The sequence below is a fragment of the Micromys minutus genome (assembly GCF_963924665.1).
Source record: "Micromys minutus genome assembly, chromosome: 1".
Classification (NCBI taxonomy): domain Eukaryota; kingdom Metazoa; phylum Chordata; class Mammalia; order Rodentia; family Muridae; genus Micromys; species Micromys minutus.
Window position 1 is genome coordinate 114,315,059 of NC_137969.1, and position 25,696 is coordinate 114,340,754.

Below are 25,696 nucleotides of genomic sequence, written 5' to 3' on the forward strand. Positions count from 1 at the left end.
TAAGATGATTATGGATAACTTACTTGTGATCTATCTTTGTAAAGAAAAGTATGACACAGAACTACAATAGAGCACAAGTAACTAGGTACAGGATGTAATAGGACATTAGTCAACTGTAGCCCATTGTCACCTGGATCTGTTCATGGGTAACTAACTCATCTTCCAAGGTTTCTTCAGCTCTACTTTCCAGAGTCCTGAGCTATGACTCAAACAACCATTCTGTGATGTAAAATTATAGTTCGTGAACTCTAGGTTATTTGTCACAAATTGTCAAAGGTCATGTTATATGGACATCAACCGGTAGAATTTACAATGATGGAAACATCTTCTGTCTGAGCTCTTCAGCACAGTGGTCACTAGACACATGCCACTATTAGTCATCTCATATGTGGCCATTGTGATGAATGAGCTAGACTTTCATTTAAATTTGTTTTAATTGATTTGAAAAGCCACATATGTCTCCAGCTACAGTGTTGGGTAACAGCTCTAAATGATCATTGTGAGGTTCTCAAGGAGTTTCAGACCCAGATTAATTTTGGATGATCCTAAGGAGGAGTTGAGGAGTTCATTTCAACATGGCGTTAGCTGTTGGATGACTATGGATAACTTGTAAGCCATCTTTGTGAAGAAATGTATGATACACAGCTGAGCGTAGAATAATAAACCACACCAACACTTGAGTAACTTAGCCATCAAAATGTTTCGCCAAGTCAGTCCAGGCTGTGCTGGCTGCTGCCATGGCAACTGTGTGGACCAAGAGTTCTGCCACCAGATAAGCTCACTTTTCAAAAAATCAGTTTTGTTTCCTGTGACTGCTAAGAGGATCTCCAAATTGGAGAGGCTAGCTGGGTGAGGGTCTTGGTGGTATACCAGAAACAAGTCACCATATACTACAGTTAGAGTGTGTCTACCCTGGCCCTAAATGGTTAGCTTTGCCAAACTGACCACAGAGAAATAAAAACTGCCAAAGGCTGCTCACAGAGCAAAGCTAATTACTTAGATAACACTTCTTAAAAATTAAAAGCGGTTGCTACAAGCATCTCCTCTGATCATCTCTCTTCTAACTATCAACAAAAGGTATCAGACTCCACAAGTCAAGGTCTCTGTCCTCTTAGTAAACCAAGACTTTCACTAGGTAAGTTCGGTAGTAGTTTGGTAGTAGTTTCCCACGTGGGAATCTGCTTTTACTGAGGTAAATGAATGAAATCACATTTGAGCCTAGTGAGACAGCAGAAGAGGTTATTGACAGCACCAATTTCCAATTGCAGATGCAAAAATACAAACCCATGTCTGCTAATTCAACACCATCAAGCTTTTAACATGGTTTTTACATTTTTGACAATTTCATATATATATACACAAAGCCCTGTGTAGTAACATTCTGGAATTTTGGTTTCTTAAAAAAAGAACACATAAATATTTTAAGAATGTGCTTTCATTCTAATCCCAAGTGTGGGGATGTAGGGCTCCTTCGAACTGTCTACAGCAGTTGACTATGATTTGCCTCTTGCTTTAGCAGAGGCGTGGTTTTGCCAGTTGCAGAGAGTTTCTGTGGTTATGTAATGTTTGGAATTCTGGGAATTTTATGAGGGTATATAAATGTTGGGGCACCAAGTAGAAGGGTGGGTGGTTGGTGGTCATTCGGTGGGTTGGTTGCAGATCGTTAGTAGTCATGCTCAAAGAAGAAACAAAAGGAAAGAAATTAGATTTATGGATCTCTCCCTTTTACTCCCTCTTCCTCCTTCCCTCCCTCCATGCTGCCTGTGGATCAGGGTGTAAACTTCCTGCTACTGCTCTTACACAGTCCCTGCTACCCTGCTACCACACTCTCTACATGGTAATCATGGACTAAAGCTCTTAAATGGCGAACCCTCAATTAAATGCTTTATTTCATAGGAGTTTCCTTAGTCACAGTGTCTCTGCACACCAACAGAATGTAACTAAGATGCTCACCATCTTTAGAGGAGAGACACAACTGCCAGCTATGGTTTGGATATGATTTGTCCCACAAAGATCATGGGCCCAAAGCTGGTCCCCGGTGTGGAACTGCTGAAATAGAAAAACAGGGTGGCAGGGGATAATTAAATCATGAACATAATACCCAGTCTTAAGTAGTTGACCACATTCACAGGACTAATGGAGTTCTTATTGAGCTGCTCGTTGTAAAGTGAGGCAGTCTCACCTGTTTCTTCTCTTCTCACATGGATGCTTCTCTTTCTACTTCTTTACCATTTGGGGGTTATACTCAAACGAGCCCTGACCAGCATCCTGTTACCATGCTGTGGTGGTTTGAATAGGTCTGGTCCCCATAGACTCATGTGTTTCAGTTCTTCGCCATAAAAAGTGACGCTATTAGGAGGCCTTATTGGTGGAGGTGAAGTTTTGTTGGAGGAAGTGTGTCACTATGTATACAGATGGGCCTTGAGAATTTATATGCTCAGCTACCCTCCCTGTGGAAGACTGTCTCCTCCTGGCTGCCTGCAGGAGATAGTCCCCCTTGCTACCTGAGCAAGAGAGGCTCCTCCTGACTGTCAGAAAAAGAAAGTCCCCTTCTGCTTCCTGGGTATTAACATGGAGAACTCTTGCTTCCTCCAGCACCATGTCCGCCTAGATAGCGCCATTCTTCCTGCCATGATGACAGTGGACTGAACCTCTGAGACTGTAATCCAGCCCCAATTAAATGTTGTTCCTTATAACAGTTACTTTGTCGTAGTGTATCTTTATGGCAATAAAACACAAACTAAGACACATGCTGTTCAAATGCTCTGCGAGGGATAGTTTTATGTCAGTTGACACGAGCAAGAGTCATTCGGAAGAGCAACTCTCAGCTGAGTAAACACCTCCATGAGACTTGCCTGTAGGCACGCTATGGGTGCTTTGGGGGCCCAGCTCACTGCAGTCAGTGCCACCTCTGGGCAGGTGGTCCTGGGCAGTATAAGAGGCAGACTGAGTAAACCATGAGGATGAAGCCACTACAGAGTAACTCCATGGCCTTTGTGTCTGTTCCTGCCTCCAGATTCTTACCCTGAGTCCCTTGCCTTGATGTCTCTCAGTGGACTGTGCCCTGAAAATTGTAAACTAGAATAAACTCCTTTCTCCTCAAGTTGCTATTGGTCATGGTGTTTTATTACAGCAATAGAAACCCTAACTAAAATACCCTCCATCCAGAGTAATGTATCCCATCAACCTCTTTTAAAGCTTAGGTGTATTTCTATAATGACATTGTTAAGGACTACTAATTTAGTGAGCAGTGTTGTTGCTGGTTGCTTAAACGGTAGGAGAACATTATTGTATACTAGGCAAAATCCCAGTTTTCTCAATACAAAAGATGCCATATGTTGTCGTGAGCAACCAAAATTGATGACTTGAAACTAAGAGTTCCAAAGACAAGAGACTGGTGCATGTTGTAGCATCCTCTCAAAGGTGTTGTTGGTGTGTACTCCCACATACAGCAAGTGGTGCCGACCTAGCGGGCTTGGTTTCTGATCCTGGCACGGCGCTCATTATGAAAAGTAATATTTTAAGTATCTCTGAAAGAATCCTGAATCTTTTTAGTAATCTGAAGGGTTTCTTGAAAGTGAGTCGGCGTTTTTCTAAATAGCTAAATTTTCCAGTATTTGTTCAAATTCAGAAGTGTATCCGCTAAGCTGTCTTCAGGTCTTCTGGCTCCATAATTCCCTAACTCTGAGCTTCTGACACTTTTCCACTCGTGACCCAGTTCTTTCTCAAGAAATTTGTATATTTCCTTGAGGTACACAAGTATGCAAAACAAATACATAATTGAAGGTTTACAGTTAATAAGTCATAAAGAAGATGATTTTTAAAACAATTCTTTCATATGGTTACAATTTTGCTATTAACTAAAGGTGAAAGCCAATTTATACACTGAGTGGGTGTGCTAATGAGCTGCTTCAGTCAAAGGCGCTAAGTCTGAATTTTGTTTTCTGTAATGGAACCATTGGGTCTCTGTAGGATGAGCTACTGTCCATGTATCCCAAAACCACTGCAGTTCCCCACACAACGGTGAGCGTCAGTCTCAGAGAGACTTGGTGTCACAGACTATGGTGGTCTACAAATGTGAATGTTGTGTGCTATATTTTCAGAAGCACCACAGTAGTAAACTCCCACAATGCAGCATGGCAAAGAGTATCAGAACCATCTTAGGGTCATGGTCTGTTTGACAGTAACGCTCATCCGGGGTCAATGTGCACTCAGACACCTTTTACTGTTGCCATGTTTTAACTCCATATCCAGCTATACTGGTCCCATGAAGGCGTCATACCTCACAGTATACACAGTTTTACCCCACACCCAGGACAGGTACTTTGATAGGCATTGACACACCTTGGATCCCATATACCTTAGATGAAATTTAAATACTTGAAAGATCTGAAAGATAGGATAATCTGCCATGAAGTCCTCTTAAGTGGGCCCAGGTGATGATTTCCATTTAAGAGCGCAGCACCAGGTACAGAAGGCATTTTTAAAAAGAATGAGGGAGTTTCACCGTCAACTTTCCCTCTTTTTGAAAACCGTGATTTTTCCATTTGCCCAAAATCAAAACAACACCAAAGCCAGATTTGGTGAAAACCTCAGGCTGTCCTACAGATTTGGTCCTTCAGTCTGGGAAGGGGGACATCTACTGGTAGAGAAACATAATTTGGATGATCATCTAAGCCTATAAAAATCTGTAAATATAAATGAGTATACATGTACTATGTACATATTACTAATATGTACACATATATAATGTTATATGTATATATGCACTTGCATATCCACACATAACAGACACAGTAATCACACAAAGCAAGTGCTCAATCAAAAGCATTTTATAGACATTAGAAAGATACAGTTGATAACTTTTTTTGCCAGATGTGTCTCTCATGCCTGTATTCTAGCTGTGGGGAGGCAGAAGCAAGAGCATCTCCAGTTCAAGGCCAGCTTGAACGACATAATGAGATCCCATCAATCTGATTACTTCTGAGGTCTACTGAATACTGATCTGAAGCAGGAAAATATAAAGAAATTGTATGGTTAAGCATATCTGGTAAATTTGGCACAGAGAGTAAACTAAGAAATTTATGCTGCAGGTAAAGTATACAGTGCATGTTACACAAAAAAAAAAAAAAACAGTTTTACAAATTGTGATTTTAATGTAATTAATTTTACTCGATGAGAGTGAAACATTTTTGTTGCTGTTTGCTGATAGCCTGGTTTAGACTTGAGTCTTTGTAAATGTCCTGTAGGTCTCAGTCTATTTAAAGATTACCTGGAGTTTGTATTTTGTACCTGGTTTGTGGCAGATGGTGTTTACTTGGGCTATTTTTTCCTAGGGTGGCAAAAAGCACATATCCCACAGTAAGAAGCCAGGGCCGCGGCTCTGCTCTGAGCCATCTGTGAGGCAGGAAGATGCTCTCTCCACAACACACCCAGGCCCCATACCTTCTTGCTATATCTTTTTCTTTTCTAAAAAAGAAAGGAACAGGAAAAAAAATCCTCTCCCCAATCAGCAGTAATCTCTCCAAAGGTCTTTTAATTTCAAAAGTCATAAGTGTTAATTAGCTATTATTAAGTGCCCTCTGTATAAATTAACATGATTGATGAAAAAATTAAGGCTAATGAAAAGTGTGGTAATGCATGTATTTTTAAGAGACTATATTAAAAGATGGCGGTCCCTCTGGACAGACACGAAGGCCTTCTGTTCTGTTTCCTGACTTTATTATTATCTCCAGATATCTTTTCCTCCCACTGCTTTTTTTTTTTTTTTTTTTTTTTTTTTTTTTTTTTGTAGCACTAGGAGAAGAAAATCTTGAATCTTTGACACTCACTTTAATTCAATAGGTTTACAGTTTCTTTTAAAAACCATGGAGCCTGAATTTCATAGTTGCATTTAATAATCTCTTGTGGGATAAAAGAAAGTACCTAATTTTTATCATTTTAAGTGGACGAGAAAGGTCTTCTCGATTTAGAAGGGAGCATGTGCTATGTCTCTCCAGAGTGGAAGTGGGGAAGAGGCAAAGCCTTCGCCTGCTGGGCACCTGCTGAGCAAGTGGGGCCCTGAGGCAGAGAAGTCACTGTCTTTCCTCACGCTGCTTCTCCACCTCACTCTGGTGAGCATTTGGGACATAGTTCAAAATTAACAAAAGTTTTCCACAAAAATTAAGACAGAACTTATAAACCCATACCTCCCATTTCAAAGTTAAACACTGCAAATTCGGAACTGACAATTAATAGGTTTTAGATGTTTGGTTTTCTTTTTGTTTTATTAACATATGTAAGATTCTCATAATTATCCCAATTCAAGAAGTTTAGTTTGTGGCGGATAGAGGCATTGCTGCGACTGCATACAACGTAATATTGATGAGAAATTTCAAGACTGAAGGGCATTTGAGAGTTGTGAAACAAAATCACCAAAATATAGAGAGGATAATAAATCATCATGTTAAACTAAGGATGGAGATCTTTTAATACGAGAAAGGAGGCAGATTTTCATTTTCTGCAGATAGTTAAAAAGGAAAGCATTGTTTGTGCACAGTCATATTTTTTAATTTTTAAAATATCTATCACATATCATGCAGTATAAAATCTTTCTTGGAGAAAAGGCATTTTAATTAAAAGAAAATGAAGCCTAGTGTGGTGGTCTAGGCCTCTAATCTTAGCACTTGGGAGGTGGAGGCAGTTGAAGCAGGAAGTGTTCAAGATTAGCCTGGACTAGTGTGAGACCCTGTGAGAAAGGAAGGAAGGAAGGAGGGATGGAGGGCTGGAAGAATGAGAGAGGGAGGAAGGGACGTAGAAGGGAAGGAAGTAGAAGGGAGGGAGAGATGAGGGACGAAAGAATGGAGAAGGGAGGAAACTATTTTATGTTTCTTTCATAAGTATTGTATAATTATCCAAACTCACAAACCTTGAAATTGTCCTGAATTTGGACCTCCAAACTCTGTTTTTAAATATCCTAAATATCTTTAAAATCTCCAAACGTGGCAGATTGTTCTGCAGAGGCTGTAAGAGTTTAGCTTGACTATCTGCCTGGATCAATGGCAGAGGAAGCCACTTTCATCTCCGTCGGTTTCTCTCCTTGCCTCCACTATCGGACTTGCTCGCTCTTCATGAGCTCTCCAGAGGCCGTGCCCTGCTACATTTGTGCCTGCTTTTTGGAGGGATGTTTACCTTGACCATGTTTCAGACCAGCCTCTGGGACTGGCCTCTCTCCAGTTTGTCTCTCACATTTATGTTTCCATCACTCCTGGTGAGGGTGTGCCCTAACAGACACCCACAAAGGACTGCTGCTGAGGCTGTGAAGGTGGCTGTGTTAATTAGCTCCCTGCCTTTTCAGTGGGAGGATGAGCTGCTGCCTAGAGCAGGGCTTCCAGGCTGAGCTGCATTAGCACAGTGCTGTCTCCCAGGGACAAGGCTGGAGAGAAGGATAGGAGTGATAGAAGGCGAAGTGGACACTGAGTCATGATCTCAGTTATCGGCTGAACCATTATTTGTAAAGCAACACGGACTTTAGGTCTTAGGAGGGTCTGGAGGTCTGTGCCTTCATCTTCTAACTAAATGAGGGTGAGAAGTCACAGACACACACACACACACACACACACACACACACAGAGTCTTAAATTAAAACTAAACTTAATAATGAGGATTAGGAAGCAAATTTAGTCCTACGTCTGCGTTTGCATGGTTCACATTCTGTAGACCTGCAATTGTATCTTATTTGGGAAACAATAAAGCTAAGTAGATTCTGAAAGTCCCCACCTGCACAGAAATATCTTTCACAGGAAGACAGTAAGGGACTCGGGTCTGTTTTTTAAAGGGATAGCTCCTTTACACTATGGTTCTGCACTTGAATCCAAAGAAATTCGTTCTGTCTTCTAATCATTTTCTTTACCATTATCCTCACAGGGAATCATAATTAAGTCATCAGTGACAATGTCACTCATTGCTGTTGGAGAGATGGAAAAGGCTTCCAAAGCAGGGAAGATGTGTTTTTGCAAAGTTTCTATTCAGTAGAGTTTAAAACAAATCCTAGAAAAGGCACACACACGCACACACACACACACACACAGACACAGACACACACACACACACACACACACAGACACACACACACGCACACACACACACACACACACACAACATCCATGTGTGCTCACGCATGTGGTGAAACATGTCACCAAGATGTCACCTAAGCAACGAAAGTGTCACAGTTGAACAGAGCCTGGATGCAAAGAAGTAGTGTTGACTTCTTTTCATAGTTCACGTGTACTTAACTGCAGCACATGAATGTGCAGCCACAAATCAAAAGCTCTCATGAAGAGAGGTCACATCTGTCTAGAACGCGTCCAGATGCCTCTGTCGTCATTCTTCCCTCGGCAATGCAGCATGGTAGCTATTTATCCAGAACTGACTGTGAATGATAAAACATGGAAGGGTGGTCTACACTCTGCAATGAGATATGCAAATGCTGCTTCATTTTACAGGAAACACTTGTACAGCATCAGAGTTTGACATCTTCAGGGGCCTTGGGACAGCATCCTGGAGGATGCTGAGAAAACTATTTGGACCAAGTTCTTTGCAGGGGGTTGTAAGACAAGGAGCACCTTAGAAGAGTAAACTTACTATTACATTTCTCCCATACATTAACACATTCTCTGATCAGCCCAAGGGCTCCATCTACTAAAGATGAGATGGCAGTTGGGTATATTTAAGAATACCATGTGCTTTCCTCCCCTGTGGTCTTCCAGAGGCATTAGCATCCCTGGATCCTGTGCAAGATAGGAGTAGTCAGGTCCCTACCCAGCACACAGACTCAGAAACATTGAGAGTGAAGCCAGCCTGGTACTCTATGCTAACAAGATGAGTCCTTCCCTTGAGTTTGAGTTGGGTAACTGCAGAGATGAGAGATGAGAGACCCCCCCACTGCTGCCTGCACCTACAGTTTATTGGGGTTGGGGTTGGGCATCATCTGAATGGCTGGCACATCATAAAAAAAGAATTTTCTAAATTGTTCTAGTTCTTCTGTTACATGAAGAAAAGCCAAGGAAATAAACCGTGAGTACCTTTCTTTACTTGGGAAAAAAAAAACAGGAGAAAAATTCTTTTGCTCACTACCCATGAAGGTGGTGGAAAAGAAAATCTGATAGAAAAGAAGAGAGGCCCCAGGGAAGGCAAAGAGAGGGACACACAAGTGCCCACCCTGGGCTCTGCTACAGGAGACACCTTGATAAGCAAATATATGATGGGAGATGGGAAAGATGGAATGTGCAGTGGAACTGTGAGAGAGGAAGTGGAGATGGGCAGCTCACGCACTGTGGAGAGCAGAGGGACTGGAGATGTGGTGGTGGTGAGGAGCAGGTGGAGATGAGAAACCTGCACAACTACCGGGAGCCAGGGTGATGTCCAGGCCTAAGGACATCCAAGAGTCTGGGTCTGTGACTCTACACAGCCGGGGTCTGTGCTGATGTCTGTGCCACCAAAGGCTACCTAGATGTCTGTGGTCTGCGCTGCTGCCTGAGTCTGTGTGGATGTCTGAAGGCTGTGCTGATCTGAACAGCCTGTACTGTCACCTGAGGCCATGGCGACATCTGGGCCTATGCTGCCATGGGGGGCCATCTTAGTCAGGGTTTCTATTACTGCATAAGTGTCATGACCAAGAAGCAAGTTAGGGAGGAAAGGGTTTATTTAGCTTACACTTCCACATTGCTGTTCATCACCAGAGGAAGTCAGGACTGGAACTCAAGCAGGTCAGGGAGCAGGAGCTGATGCAGAGGCCATGGAGGGATGTCACTTACTGGCTTGCTTCCCCTGGCTTGCTCAGCCTGCTTTCTTATTGAACACAGGTCTACCAGCCCAGGGATGACACCACCCACAATGGGCTGGGCCTCCCCTTGATCACTAGTTGAGAAAATGCCTTACAGCTGGATTTCATGGAGGCATTTCCTCAACTGAGGCTCCTTTCTTTGTGACAACTTCAGCTTGTGTCAAGTTGACAGAAAACCAGCCAGTACAGGGGCCATGTCTCAGTATTTATGTTGCAGCCCAGGATCTGTGTTTATATCCAAGGCCTGTGTTACCACCAAAGGCCATGCAGATGTCCCTGGTTTGGGCTGCTTCCTGAGACCATGCTATGTCTGAACAATGTGCTGAGCTAGCCCTGTCCTTCATCTGTGTGGCCCAGTAGAGCTGGCCCTGGTAGCAGGAGTGTGGGTAAACTGGCTATGTGGGCTTGAGAGCAGGACAACTGGCCCCACCCTCATCAGCTATAACATCTGCACCCTGCCTGGGCAAAGGGGAAGACTGAACCTGGTGGGGCAGGCACAGGAGTCCTGGCAAATTGGTCAGCTCAGCTTCTACCCAGGCCCAGATCCAGGGCTCTGAGTTGGACCACCCAATATCTACCCCATCTATGAGCTGATGAAGGTCATGACGGGGCTGGTCCTGCGGATGCAAAGCACCAGGATCTCCATGACACAGGGAAACAACATGATATTCAAGAGGAATCCTGGTGATGATCCAGTATTGATACTGCAGCAGAAGCTATAGACCTTAAACCAGACCAGTGATTCATTTCAGTGAGCATGCGCAGGTAGAGCTATTTATGCAAAAGAGTATATACACTGTGTGACACACCGTGACACACTGCAGCTTCCACAGTAAAGATGTGGTTTTCTTATTTGTTTAGATTTTTCATTTTATTTTTTGTTTTCTTTTGGAGGGGAACTGGCAAGGGTAGAGGGAAGATGTAAAGAGAAAGGAAATGAACATGGTTGCAGTGCATGATGTGAAATTCACAAAGAATCAATAAAAAGTTAAGAAACGTGGGGGCAGGGAGGGGATGACATCCCTGTATCATTTCGCCTTCTTTTTATAGACACTTCCCGGGGGAAAAAGGCCAAATGTCCTTACTTCGTTAAGCCTTGCTTGCCAACCATATGAAGATCAGAACTCGAGAGACAAGAAGAGAGGGGCTAGTTTGAACTTCCCGGCTACTCTGATTTCTAAGGGTGTTAATATAGAATTGAGAACCCAAGCACTTTCCACGAAGCCTATCACAGTAGACATCAGGGTGGTGCCGAAGGCGAGAGTGCAGCGTGGCTGATGTACAACTCCCCAAACACAAGCAAGGACTTTCAGCACTTCAAGGCAAGCTGAGTCCTGAGAAGATGATAGATCCTGACCTAAGACCTGGACAAAAGGCACATGACCTTCAATCCAGGTTTCAGTCAGCATAGCCTAGACAGACAACCTTTGTTGAAAAAAAAAAAAAAAACTGAAGCTAAATATTAAACATTCAGAATATGAGCACAGAAACCCACTGTTAGAAAGATATGTAATACAGAATGTATGGCTGAATGCAGAAGTCTGGCGTATGTGTCTGTACCTAATTCTTCCAGTGACGCATATCTGGCATCAAAACAGGTTGTGACAAATGTGAGTATCTTGTCATGCTTACTGGCTTGCTTCCCTGGCTTGCTCAGCCTGCTTTCTTATAGAACCCAGGTCTCCCAACCCAGGGATGACACCACCCACAATGGGCTGGACTTTCCCCCCTTGATCACTAGTTGAGAAAAATGCCTTTTTTTCACAGGGCTCATGACCCACACAGCATTGTTCAGAAATGAATCAAATATCTTGAGTGCTGTCTCCAAAGATTCCAAACAGGATTCCTGATTTTTCTGGTCTTTGATAGGTAGACATGCTGATATTAGAGATGGTCACAACATAGAAAAAGTAGGGGCTGTACCTGGTGCATTGGATCCTTCCTTTCAACAAGAAGACAGTACAACGGTCCTACAAGGACTAAGTCTCCATTTTCTTGTCTCATTCCAGTGCAGAAACCAGCTTCTTACTCACAGGAGATGTGGGTGATGCTGGAGTTCCCATAGCAATGATATTCTTCAGAACGACCAAGATGCTGTTTAGCACTTTCTGTACAGAGCCAAGCAAGGAAGAGAATTTTACAGAATCACATAGTAGTTTTCATCTTACCATCTCTTTAAGGAGCACAATTTTAATAAATCAACATATGACAGGAGTGGGGGGAGTTTGAATAGTGACTTGTGTTCCTGCAGGAAAATGAAATTCATCTTTGAGGCTTGAACTGGCTTTTACTATACCTAAACAAAAGCAAAACCTAATTAACTTTATTTTATTTTATTCTTTAACATTCTTTTTAATTTTAGGAAAATACCAAAATTTGAAAAGAAAAAAAAACCTATTAGATGATATATGACAGATATCTGTCAATGAAGTAAAAAATAAGAAAAATAAGACGAGGAAATGGAAATTTTTATGATTTGTATACAATCAGCCCAGGGAGTGGCACTATTAGGAGGTGTGGCCTTGTTGGAGTAGGTGTTTCACTCAGTATGGGCTTTAATTTATTATCCTACTGCGTAGAAGCCAGTGTTCTCCTGCAGCCTTTAAATGAAGATGTGGAACTTTCAGTTCCACCTGCATCATGCCTACCTGTATACTGCCATGATTCTGCCTTGTTGATACTGGACTGAACCTCTGAACATGTTAGCCAGTCCCAATTAATTGCTATCCTTATAAGAGTTGCTTTGGTCATGGTGTCTGCTCACAGCAGTGATGCCCTAACTAGGACAGAAGTATTTGCTTAATTGTGAAGACACACAAAAGTAATCAACAAAAAGTAAGGTGTTTTCTAGACTACAAAGAGATCTGACCCTGGGGAGCAATCAATTTGTATTCTTAAAAATAAGATACCCAAGATCTGAAAGTTTAAAAGAAGAAACATTTCAAATAAAATACTGGTAACCATGGGTAATGTGTACAGTAATAATCTGACCATGACAGTGGGTGTGCTGTAATATTCTTAACTAATAGTTTTATAATGGACTAATTATGAATGTGGACATATGTTTGGACATATGTTAAAAGCAGTGCTTTATATTTTCATTGACAAGTGTAATGGCTACTTTATTCACAAAGCAAGTATTACCCAAATGAAACAAAAGAGAAATACAGCAAAGCTGTAGACAGTGGTTCTCAGCCTCTCAGCCGCCCTTATGCTGTAACTCTTTAATACAGTTTCTCATGTTGTGCTGAGCCCCAACCATAACATTATTTCATTTCCACTTTAGAGTTGTAATTGTGCTATTGTTGTGAATCATACTGCAAATATTTGATATACAGGACATCTTATATGTAATTCTTAACAGGGCCATGACCCATAGATTTTGAGGATCGATGCTAAAGATTCAGGGAAGCTTTTGCACTTGATCATATTATGCACAGAACCAAGCACGAAGACCTGGGCTTTGACAACACTTTCATTCTATTGAGATGAAATAAAGAAAAACAAATTAATGTAACAAACATGCAACTATGTATTGAATTGTGAGTTAATTTTTATTATCTATATATGCATTGACTAATTTTCTGTGTCAACTTGACACAAGATGTAGTTATCACAGAGAAAGGAGCCTCTGTTGAGGAAATGCCTCCATGAGATCCAGCTGTAAGGAGTTTTCTCAACTAGTGATCAAGGGGGGAGGGCCCAGCCCATTGTGGGTGGGGCCATCTCTGGGCTGGTAGACCTGTGTTCTATAACAAAGCAAGCTGAGCAAGCCAGGAAAAGTGAGCCAGCAAGCAACATCCCTCCATGGCCTCTGAATCAGCCCCTGCTTCCTGACCTGCTTGAGCTCCAGTCCTGAATTACTTTGTTGATGAACAGCAATGTGGAAGTGTAAGCTGAATAAACCCTTTCCTCCCCAACTTTCTTCTTGGTCGTGATGTTTTTTGCAGGAATAGAAACCCAGACGAAGACAATATAAATACCACTATCCCATCTACAAAACACCCAGATACATGCAATTACAAATAAACTTGTCTAGATATTTTGCAAACTTCCAAACACCTAAAGCTATAATAGTATGCATATTTTCAATTTTATTACACTGGCCAAGTTAAAAAAAATAACAAGACATATTTTTAAAGTATGTTAGCTTAACTCTAATTGATCATAAAGAGCATGAAGACAGAGAATTAAATCTTTCAAAGAAAGTCATTAGAGTGGTGGAATAAGACAAGGATGGCATTGAGTGGTCCTAAATGTGCTTCTTTCCAGCATCACTGTCCCCAAGTACCAATAGGAAAGATGGAGTCAGTGAGAGAGAAATCAAAGAGATAAAATTCCTTGTACATCCACATGGCAACAAATACATAAACTCTTCTACATCTTTCAATAAACCCAGGAGAGAGCCAGTGACAACTACCAACACTTATGAGCCTGCAGGCCAAGTCCAGAGTGACCATAAAGGAAAAGGCAGACCACACACTCTGTCACCTGTCCTCTGTCTTTAAATGCCATGGGAAAATATTCCCTGTTGCAAGCACTGTCATTTTGGATCAGGTATTCATGTTGTTGATCTGAGGATCATCCTGAATTTACCCCAGTCTTTGTCCAGGGTCTCTGGTTCCCTGTTAGTCCAAGCCGCTAACTTTGCAGATGTTTGAACTGTGGTGTTTCTGACTACCTGACATAGATTATTCTCTCTCAAATGACCAGATGTCCAGAAGGTCCAAAAGTCTCTCTAAACACTCTGTGTTTAAGCACACTCTCCTACCTAAACTGCTGTCCTGCATGGGGGGAGTCCCACTAAGATATGTGGCCATTGTGCAAGGCAAGTGGGAAAATGAGCATTGTGGGAATTCTTGCATCTAAGTTCTTCACAGAGCTATGTCCTCACTGTGGACAGAAAAGGAGTCTCCAGAAGGCTGAACACACTGGGACAAGACTGTGAATGGTCATCCCTCTGAATCACAGCCACAAAACACAAGAGTTACCATTCAAAAAAGAAAATCAAGACAATAAAACAAATGCCACTGCCACACAATCTCATCAAACCGCTCATTCTGGGGGCTCCTTGTACAATGAGCCAGGGTGCTGACAGGCCTCACTCTCTTTTCTTTCTTCCCTTCCTTCGAAGCCTGGAACTGTTTAGATATCTAGTTGGAGTAATAAACAAACAAACAACTAAAAGCAGTCGTCTTCATTTCTAGTACTAAAAATTTAAAGCCTGAACTTTAAACACAAAGAAATCAAAGTGAATGAAAACAGACCGTTTAGGCAGACTGATTAATAAACAGCTTAGTCCATACGGAGGAAGGAAGTGCACGAATCAAATCCCCAATACAGTCCAGAGTGTATTCTTTCCATTATGAAATGGGCCCTTAAAACAACAACATATGTGATCATTAAAACGGCTTATTATGAAAACAACATCCAAATGAGTTTCAGAATTCACTTTTAAAAAATGCTTAAATCAACCACAATGCTAAACTATGGCATGAATGAGCTTGCTACTTTGATGTAGCAATATTGTTTATCTGACTTTTTTTTCCAGATTCCTCTTAGAAACATTTTCAAAAAGCATAAATATATGAAAGAACTAGGTTTGAGAAAGATGATTTGGAGGAACTAAGAAACGTGGAGATTATATTGTACTGTGGTACATATTAAAATCCTAAAGTGCATCAAATTCTGAGAGATCCTAATTAAGTATTTTGTAAATTGAAGTTTCTCTGGAGGAGGCAATGAACAAGAAACAATTGTTGTGATTTTTATAAACAGCTTTAAAAGAACCAGCTCAGAGTAAATACAAAACATGAGCATATCTAGAAAATGGGACAGCGAGAGAAGACCCAGAATAGGAAAGTGTCGTCCAGGAAACCAACTACAGCGGTAAGAGGACACCAGTGGCAGGGAAGAATGTGGCTTGGAACAAAGAGGAGAAGCATGTGGCTCAGAGGATGGATTTTATGTTTCTGCTCCCCTGAGAACCACCCCCCCCATTCCTAGATCAAAAGTACCAGTGATGATATTAGGAGGTAGGAGCTTCTATGGGAAGCAATTAGACAATAAGTGAAGTTGGTGCACATGCGAGAGTGCACCAGAGACACATCTTGCCTCTTTTACCTAGTGAAGACAGAGAAAGAAGACAACATCTGTGAACAAGGTAGCAGGAAGGCAGCAAAGATGCCAGAACTCATGGTCTTGATTTTCCAGGCTCAGAACTATAAGATATCAGTTTCTGTTGCTTATAAGCCACTTAGTCTATTTTATTGGAGCTGCCAGAATGAACAGTTTGGTAAATTTTATGATAAAATGTAGCACTGTGTGGGTGAGTGTGTTGGTGCATGTACACATGTGTGCACTTATGTATGGAGGTGACCATTCTCCATCTTATTTCTTCAGACATAATTCCTCACTGAATTTGGAGTTCTGATTGGCTATACTGGCTGCCCAGTGAGTCCCAGAGATCCTTCTGTCCCTCCCTTCTCAGGGCTGACACACCCCCAACATGGATACTGGGGAACCCAACTCTGCTCCTCATGCATATATAGTAGGCACTTTATCTACTGAGTCGTCTCCTTCATCCCTGATACAAGGTACTTTATTTGGAAATTATTCTTTACTATTTTTGCATGAACCTTTCTTAGTTATAATACATTTTTGTTAAAAATACTACTTTCTAAAAATATGGGAACCTATGAAGTAGTGTGTAAATGGAGAGAAAATGATGGTTTACTAAGGAAGAGAAACACCAGCAACTGCCCTAATAACTAATTAAAAGAGGAAAGTTAAATGGCACATTACTATTTGCCCTTATACATCTGTTTCTAATTTATGGACACTGAACATGAAGAGCACCCTGGTGCCATCAAACCATGCTCACTTTGCTTAGAAGCTGGCCTCTAAACAGAGATTGAGCTTTCATGAAGGAGTAGTGAGAATAGATACTGCCTCCAGGTTCAGATTTCTAGAATGTAGATGTTGGCTTGACACTTACGACTGATGTATGTATCATCAGGATTCATGCTTTCTCCCCAGCTTCAGGTTTGGAGCATACTACACTCAAAGGCTTTCAGGAGAGTCACAGCTTACCTGTTATCCTTCAGTCATACCCTCAGGGTGAATGCTCTTAACAGGTTTTTGTTAGAAGCAAGTTATTAAGAGGGCAAAGACAAACTGAAGACCATGGAGAGCCATCAAAGGGGGAAGAGAAAGAGTACAATGGATATGCCTCTAAGAAGTCACAATGAGAGGTTTCAATTTTGCATGGAATACAATATAATCTCATGACACCTTAAATCTCGACCCTCAATGAAAGTAGGACACGTTTTTTCAAAGAAGAAAAAAGAAAAATAAGTTTGTAGAAGTCCTCTCCTCATGCTGGGTTCTTGAGGACTAGCCCATGCCCATGCCTGACCTAAGAGTGTTCAAACATGACTGCTCCATGCTCTGGTTAAAGAGAAGTTTCTTATAGATATGGGAGGGAGAACATCTAGAAGCATCTGGAAAGGTACAGAGCATAAAGAGAAAGAAGTTGACTGAATATGGCCATTAGACTGGATCTGGCTAGAAGAGAAGTAGGAGCAGAGTAGAGAGGGAAATGGCTGGGGAGTGCAAGATGAAGACAGAGAGAGTAGATATGAAGGAGAAGGCAAAGAAAGATAGACCACACATAGAACAAAGCTGAAGTAGCAGAGTTATAAGGAGAATGAAACACTGGGGGTAGCATAGGAAGAAAATCCCATGGGCTGGAGAGTTGTAAGGTAGGAAATACAAGAGAATAAATAGGTTCTTGTGGTGCTGAGAAAGTCTGGAAGCCAGCATGTACTTTGGTATGCTAATAAAAACCAGAGATGGCCAGTTTGTCCCTTCTGCCAGTGATAAAGAAAATGGCTTCTTTGAAAGAGAAGAACCAACTTCACAAGTTCCTGAGGAATGTTATTTGGAGAAATGGAGTTTTCTTAATTACTGACAATAAGTAATTAGTGCAAAAACACCTTTAGGGACTAATAGCAACCAAGTTTATGAGTCACCAAGCAATATGATCCAAACTCACATAGCCAAAAGAAAGACCTGTTAAGTCATGTTAGTGTCACACTTTAAAGAGGAGCTGGCCCTGAGTGTGACCTGATCTTTTCTGTGGAACTGTAATGCTCTTGATTTCAGCAGACGTGACATGGCCCAAACAGGGAATGGAATGAACAGACATTGTTAAGAATTTACCCTTTGATAAGAAAGTATACCACATGCTTTATGGGTTCTAAGAGGAACCAAGATAAAAATTTAATTGTGAAACCAAGAACAGGGTTAGGAAGATAGCTGAGAGGGTATATTGCCTATCAGAGAATAATCCCTGGTACCCACATAGTAGAAGGAGAGATACAACTTCTACATGGTGTCCTCTGGATTCCATATACACACCAAGACACCAAGCTGAATATACACACACACACACACACACACACACACACACACACACACATTCCTACACTAAATTAAAATGTATTTAAAAATTTAAAAGCAACCTATGATTATTACTCCTGTGTCATTGTGATGACATTATTGCTATAGCCACCTAACAAAAACAGATTCATTTTGCCACAGTTTCAACATGGGTTGAATCCATTCTGGAAGAACTTTAATCCATCACTTAAGAAATTGACTGGTCATGGCAGAGATTTAGCCCATCATAGCAAAGATTCAGTCCACTATGGTGAAGATTCAGTCCATTATGAAGAGACATCAGCCAGTCAAAGATGGAATTCAGTCTATCATGACAGAGATTAAGTTCATCCTAGAGAGAGTTCAGTACATCCTGGTGGGAAGAGCATAGTAAAGCAAGCAGGCCAGTTCACATAATGGCAGCCAGGAGGCAGAGAGTTGAGCTTAAAAAATAAATTGTGGGCATCACAAAGAACAAAACTACAAATGACCTTTCAACCTATACAAAAAAATAATTTCATATGGAACACATACATGAAAATGAAGTCACTATTAATTTTCTAATTTGGCAAAACATCTACAGGTGGGATGTAATACTTTGTGGAGTTTGAGAGATAGAAATGTCTAGTGCATCCTTTACAAATATAAGTGGATGATAAGTGGATATTAGCCACAAAGCTCAGAATACCCATAATAAAACCCACAAACCATATGGAGCTTAAGGAAAAGGGAAAAAAGTGTGGAATCTTCAATACTAAAAAGAAAGGGGAACAAAATAATCACAGGAGAAAGGGAAAGGGAGAAATCTGGGGAGGAGAGAAGAGAGGGAAGGAAAGGGGACAGGATCAGGTATTGGAAGAAACAGGAAAGAATTATGGAGGTTAAGGAAATCTAATAGAAATATGTAGCAGTGGGGGCTGAGATCTGAGCTGAGAGACCCCAGTGGAGAAGCTAGGGGCAGGACTGAAGAAGCAGAAGGGGATTGCAATGCCATAGAAAGAACAATATCAATTAACCGGACCAAACAGAGCTCCCAGAGACTAAACCACCAACTAAAAGTATACATGGGGCGGATCTGTGGGTCCATCTGGATATGCAGCAGAGGATGACCTTATCTGACATCAATGGGAGGGGAGGACCTTGGTTCTATGGAGGCTTGATGCCCCGGCATAGGGGGATGCTAGATAAGTGAGGTAGGAGTAGGTGAGTAGGTGGAGGAGCACCTTCATAAAGGCAAAATAGAGTGGGGAGAGAGAAGATGGGATGGGGTGTTTGTGGAGGGGTAACCAGGAAGGGGAATATCATTTGAAATGTTAATAAATAAAATGATTAATTTTAAAAAAGAAAATGAAGGAAAAAGAAAAGATAAAAAGTGCTTTTCTTGAAAGTGGACATAAATTATGATAATCTTTATGAAAGGAAAGGAATACTGCCATGATACAGCTTATGTTCTTTACCACATGATCCCACAAGTTGCCCTTTTGAAGCCCTCCATCCCTCCCTGTTGTTTCAGGCTTTATTTTAACTCTCCCAAACACCAGTCTGCTTCTCCACTTGAATCACAGCATCATTTTAAGAATCTTATACAAATAGAATAAAATAACATGTCACCTCCTGTGACTAATTTTTTTATTCATTCTAATTGTTTAGAGATTGAAGTTATTGTGTGCATTAATTGTTTTCTATTCTTTTTATAGTTCTTTTTATGGCTGAGTATCCCATGGAGCAAATGTTCTACAGTTTATTTGGTGGTGGTGGTGGTGGTGGTGGTGATTTTGGGGTTTTTTTTTTTTTTGTTTGTTTGTTTTTTGGTTTTATTTTTTAAGCATTTGCCGATTAAAGGACATATGGGTCCTTTTCACTTTGGGAACATTTTAAGTAAAGCTGCTATAAACAATTGTATGCAGAAATTTCTATGTGATGACATGCCTTTATTTCTCCAGGATAAATGTAATCAGCCAGTCCTGTGGTAATTGTGTGCTTTGATTTTTAAGAAACTGTCATGCTTTGATAGAATCACTGCATACTATATTTGTAGCAGCCATGGGCAAGAGATTCAGTCTCTTTGATGCTTCACTAATGGAGAAACATTATAAATAAAAGAAGATAATGTTTTTGTGTTTACCTGGATCCTCTCACAAGCTTAGACTATATTGGTCTTGCTAGAACTTTATAAATAGAAAGAAAAGTCAGGAAGTCTGGTGGGCAGAGGAAACTGTCAGTCTTCAGTACAGATACAAGCCCAGGTAAAGGACAAAGGACAGATGGAAATATCTTACACTGGGATGCAGATCTAAGAAAGCTAAGCAAGGCCATCAAGAGTTTAAAAGTGTCCTCTCTTAGACTTTCTTTCTCCCTGCCACACTCAAGTCTCTAAGCTGGCAATGGTGGAGAAGTTAGGAACCAGGCAAGGTAGTAGGTGCTTACAACCTCCGCACCCCCCAAAAAATTTCATCTAGCTCACTTGGAGAATCGCTGTGCCAATGTGAGAGTCAGCCTTGAAAAACCAGGAAATAGGCTGGGAATGTAGCTATTAGTGAGGACATGGGCTTGGTTCTAAGCACCCATATGGCAGCTCATAACCACCTGTAACTCCAGCTCCAGGATATCCAGTACCTGTCTGACCTCCACAGGTACCAAGGACTGCTCTCAGCGTGGCTTGGTCTTGGAAACCTGACTGGGGTGACAAGGGAATATGTGGAGAGCATATTTGACACCTCTGGACACGTGGTGGTGGGAATTCTTGTTTCGCCAGGACATTCTGAAGCTGGTCAAAGGCAGGAACCTGGGCTTAGTGCTACGCCCTGAAAGGGCTATAAGGAAGTACATTTGCATCTGAAGTTCAGGAAAGAACCCTTAGGAATGAAGCCTGGAGAAGTACATTTGCATCCGAAGTTCAAGGCAGAACCCTTAGGAATGTAGCTCAGGGCAGGGCAGATTTCTTGAATGTAGGCACGGCAGTCTCCTTGTCTCTTGGAACCCCCTTTTTGTCCCTGACCTTTACACCTGGCCTCCAGAAAGATGTTTACAGATCTTTGATTGTTAACTTGCTTGTTCCCTGTCTCAGAACTGATGTTATCTTTCTGCATTTAATTAAAGGAATTTAAAAGAGGATCAAATAAACAAGACTTTTGCTTCAGCCCCAAGGTTTCAGCCTTAAACATATGCACACACACATACATATACACTGATACACACACACATGAACATGTGTACCTCTCATATACAGACACACACATGAACAAGCATGTGAACCCCTCTCCATATGCATGAATACACACATGCATTATCATATGTATCACCCTACACACAGAAAAGAATCTTATTTCTCATTATATATCTACTGTGCTTTTTAAGCCCATTCCTACATCCATGTATTTATATACATTTCTGAAAATACTACCAAGAATTAATATTTAAAGGGTATAATATTAAAGTGATAACATCAGAAAAACCCAATGAACCTCTTGACTGTATCCCCTTGCTTCGTTCTTCAGTCCCCTGTCTTTCATATATTCATGTCTAACATCAAATTTTCACAGATGCCTCCCTTGGCTTGCAGGTGTCACAAAGGCTCTTATGTATGCTCATCAAAGTTTATTTCTACCCTGACCACGTGGATTTCAACAAAGTTCTGTTGATGCATACCTTTATGGATTGTGTTTCTAGGGAACTAGTTCCATCAATCCTGAAAGTTCAGGAAACAAATTTAAATGTCAAATCCACTTCGATGCTGCCCTTAGAACAATGGGGATGGGAAGTGGCTGAGTTGGCTTAAGGGAAGTCTTTCAGGCTGTTATAACTGTGTATCATGGTTCTTAGCTAATCTGGTGAGTTTGTTCTCATTTGGGAAGCCAAGACAGGGGCCCACTGATAACTGGTAAGCACTGCACACAAAGAATAAGATGATAAACTGGGGTCATTGTGTTTCTCTCAGTCACCCCCCTCCCTCACATATCAGTGAGCCCATAGAAACATACAAACCCTCCCTTACACATCAATGAGCACACAGGAACACACAAACTTACCTCTAAATTGGAGGACGGATTTTTTATTTAAGAAATAAACACTTTACCACATACAAATTACTGACTCTTGCCCTCTGCTATTCAGCCTTCTTTGTAAACACGATAAAATGTCAATACTCTTAAGAAATGGGTAGTATTGTAAGGATTTTGTATTATTTATAAATTTATCATTCATTCTTGTGACTTTCCACTTTACATTTCAGGAAGGTCTATGTTTCACATACATGCCTAATATGGGGCTATCTGAAGAGAATATGAGGTAGAAGGTATCTGTAGGCCTAGGCTTATGACAAGTTACAATTAGGTTAATGGACCAAAGTCATAATCTTCTGACGGAAGCAGACATCAAAGGAGCCACTTGTCATTGGGTTTTATGAGCTCTGCTAATCTAGGCTATTCTACTCCATTGAACGTGGTTTTGATGAATGGGTTAGCAATGCTATACTTACTTTAGCAAAACTGGAGACACTTGGCGACAAAATTATAAGCATATGGCAAGTGACAGTGTCAGTGAGCTTGAATGTGACCACAGAAATTTCAACAGGAAAAGAAGCAAGTTTGTATTTACAAAAGTTATATTCAATTAAAAAAAATTCAAGGAGCTCGTGAGTGTCTTGTGTTTCTATACCTGGGTTGGTTTATCCAATACAACAACCTCTAGTTCTATCCATGTTATAGCAAATTACAGGATTTCATTATTTTATAGCTATGTAGTATTCTATTGTATGTATAGACCACATTTTCTTTATCCATATGTAAGAGACATTTAGGCTGTTCTAGTCCTAAGCTAGTTACTGAGAACAATACTGTAAAAGATGAGGGAGTGCAGATGTCTCTGACAAAGCTGCTTTGTTTCCTTTGGCTCTATACTCAGAGGTGGGATCTCTAGATGACTCCGCAGTGCTATTTTGAATAGCTGAAGGAGCCTCTATATCATCTCCATAATGGGTATCCTAATCCACATTCCCAAGAATGGACAGGAGTTCCTCATCATCTCACCCCTGCCTTGCTGGGGGTATTGAAGTTGAAGATCAAGTATAGAAACTAGCCCAGTAAGCAGGTGTTTCCCACTGCAAGAGCCAGCAAGTAAAACCCCAGGAAGAATGTTCTGACATCAAGGATCAGATCCTTGTTTTATGAGCCAGAGTAACAGCATGAAGCTCTTGCTGGCCTAGAATTCACTATATAAACCAGAGTGGTTTTGAACTCAGAGTGATCCACCTACCTCTGCCTTCCAAGGCTTGCACCGCCACATTCAGCTAGGGACTGAACTTAAAATGGCATGAAGCCCTTGGGGAAATTCTATTGCAAGGAAAAAATAATCTTGAAATGTTTCTACTATGGCTGTGGAAAGAGTGGGACCGCAGGGCTTAGTGAAATTCATCTGGAAGACCTTCTGAAGAAAAGTGATCTTTGTCAATATTCCCCTTTATAGTACTCGGGTCTGTACAGTACTCAGGTTTCCTTTTTCAGGCTCTAGATCTGAGAGCTTTGAATAAAGAGGGAACGTTTGTATGCCACCAGGCTTTATATACCAAAGATAAGAGTTTCCTGACCTGGTTGTCTATTTCTGAAATATTTTTCTACAGCATATAGCTTTTTATAAATTAAGCAAGACTTTTATTGCTTCCTAAATTCAGAGTGTAGAGGCAAAAATCATCTTATGTCAGATGACAATGAAATCCACGTGTGTTTACCTCAAATTCTACTCGAAACTGAGTACCTGCACAACAACAAAAAACAAACACTGGTTCCTCATCAAAGGAGTAATTCGTACTATGCATTTCAGTTTTAAAAATAAAATGGTTTACAGAACCACAGACCTCTACAAGATATCAGCCCCTGGATACCATCTTCTTGTTACAGCTATATTTATCTGAGCCTATCACTCATTTTAAACATATTTGCAAAGATTAATGTGAAATTATATGTTAAGGTTTATTTTTATCTGCATTTCTTTAGATTATGGATTCGAGGCATTCTTATTATCAGTAAGTTTTCATAATTAAAAAAATAGAAAAAAATTAACTTTCTACAATTCAAAAAGAAAATGAATACCTAGTTATTTAGCAGAAATTTATCATTGTGTTACGAAAAGTAAGATTAACAACCTTTTGTCTAAAGCATATTGGTGAAAAGATACTTTTCCCTTTTGAAGAGGGGAAAGCTGCCCTACGCAGCCATATATCATGTCACGCCTCATTAGCTTTCGGGATAGAAGACATTCTGCCAAGATTCTTGAATATGCTTTGACACAGTGAAAATATCCTGAGAATTTCCTTTAAAGGCCCATGGGATGCTCCTTCTGCCTCGGCTCTTGGTGTGTTGAGAAAAATCAATATCTCTGGGAAGAGAACCATGTGACTGGACCAATACCACATCCAGAGAAAATGGGTTTGAAGAAGGGAGTCTGGCATTTCCTACTCCACTGCCCGACTTCCACATACTGACCACAAGCTGGAGACACAGCGTTATGCAGCGCTGTCTGAGCACTGATGTATATTTCAGGCACTCAAAGGACAAACGTTTAAGACAAAAGGTTTTCAGCAAACCAGATGAGAATGGGTTTCTTGCAATGGCTTATAAGGTTCCAAGAAGTCTTTTTAAAGGTGAAGTAGTTAATTTTGAGAAGCAAAGAAGCCATTGTCTCTTGTAGGATTAAAAGGCCTTTCTGAAACTCCACCCCCATGGTGCGAGGGGTAACCTGCAGCTTCTGCCTTTTACTTCTGCACTCCATTTGCCTGCTACAAACTGCACTCTCTGAAGAGAAGCTGCCTCCTCCCTGCTCTCCTTTTCATCCTCAAAACAACAAAGCTGATAACTAAGGTCTAAGATTTCTGGTAACTCAGAGGAAATCATGCTGCTACCCTGATTGTGGTGAGACGGGGATCACACAATCAGCTTTGAATCTTCTAGTTGCTAAGTGTGCTTAACTGTTAGGACCTGCATAGAGTTTAGAAAAATACAAAATACGAGATGAGATATATGTTTTTACTTTCAGTCTCTGTGTTATGTGTGTTTGATGTTAGGAGGATGGTGAATAGATGAACAGATGGATGAATGGATGGTTGGATGGATGGACGAATGGATGGATGGATGGATGGATGGATGGATGGATGGATGGATGGATGAATGGATGGATGGATGGATGGATGTTGAGCATCAATCTTACACATGACACTCAGGCTTTTCCAGAAGCATTCTTAGTGTACCGTAACTCCCCTTTCTAGCCAGTGATTGGCAGTTGCATTGATGTTCCTTCTTGAGCTAAAGACTGGTAAAGAAAAGTTAGTAACAGACCTTGAGTTTTGTTTGGCTTTTATGTACTTTGAGTGAGATGTTTGACTCCAATTGTCCTTTTATCTTAACTAAGTAGAGATGAAACAGTGTTTTATGGAGTATT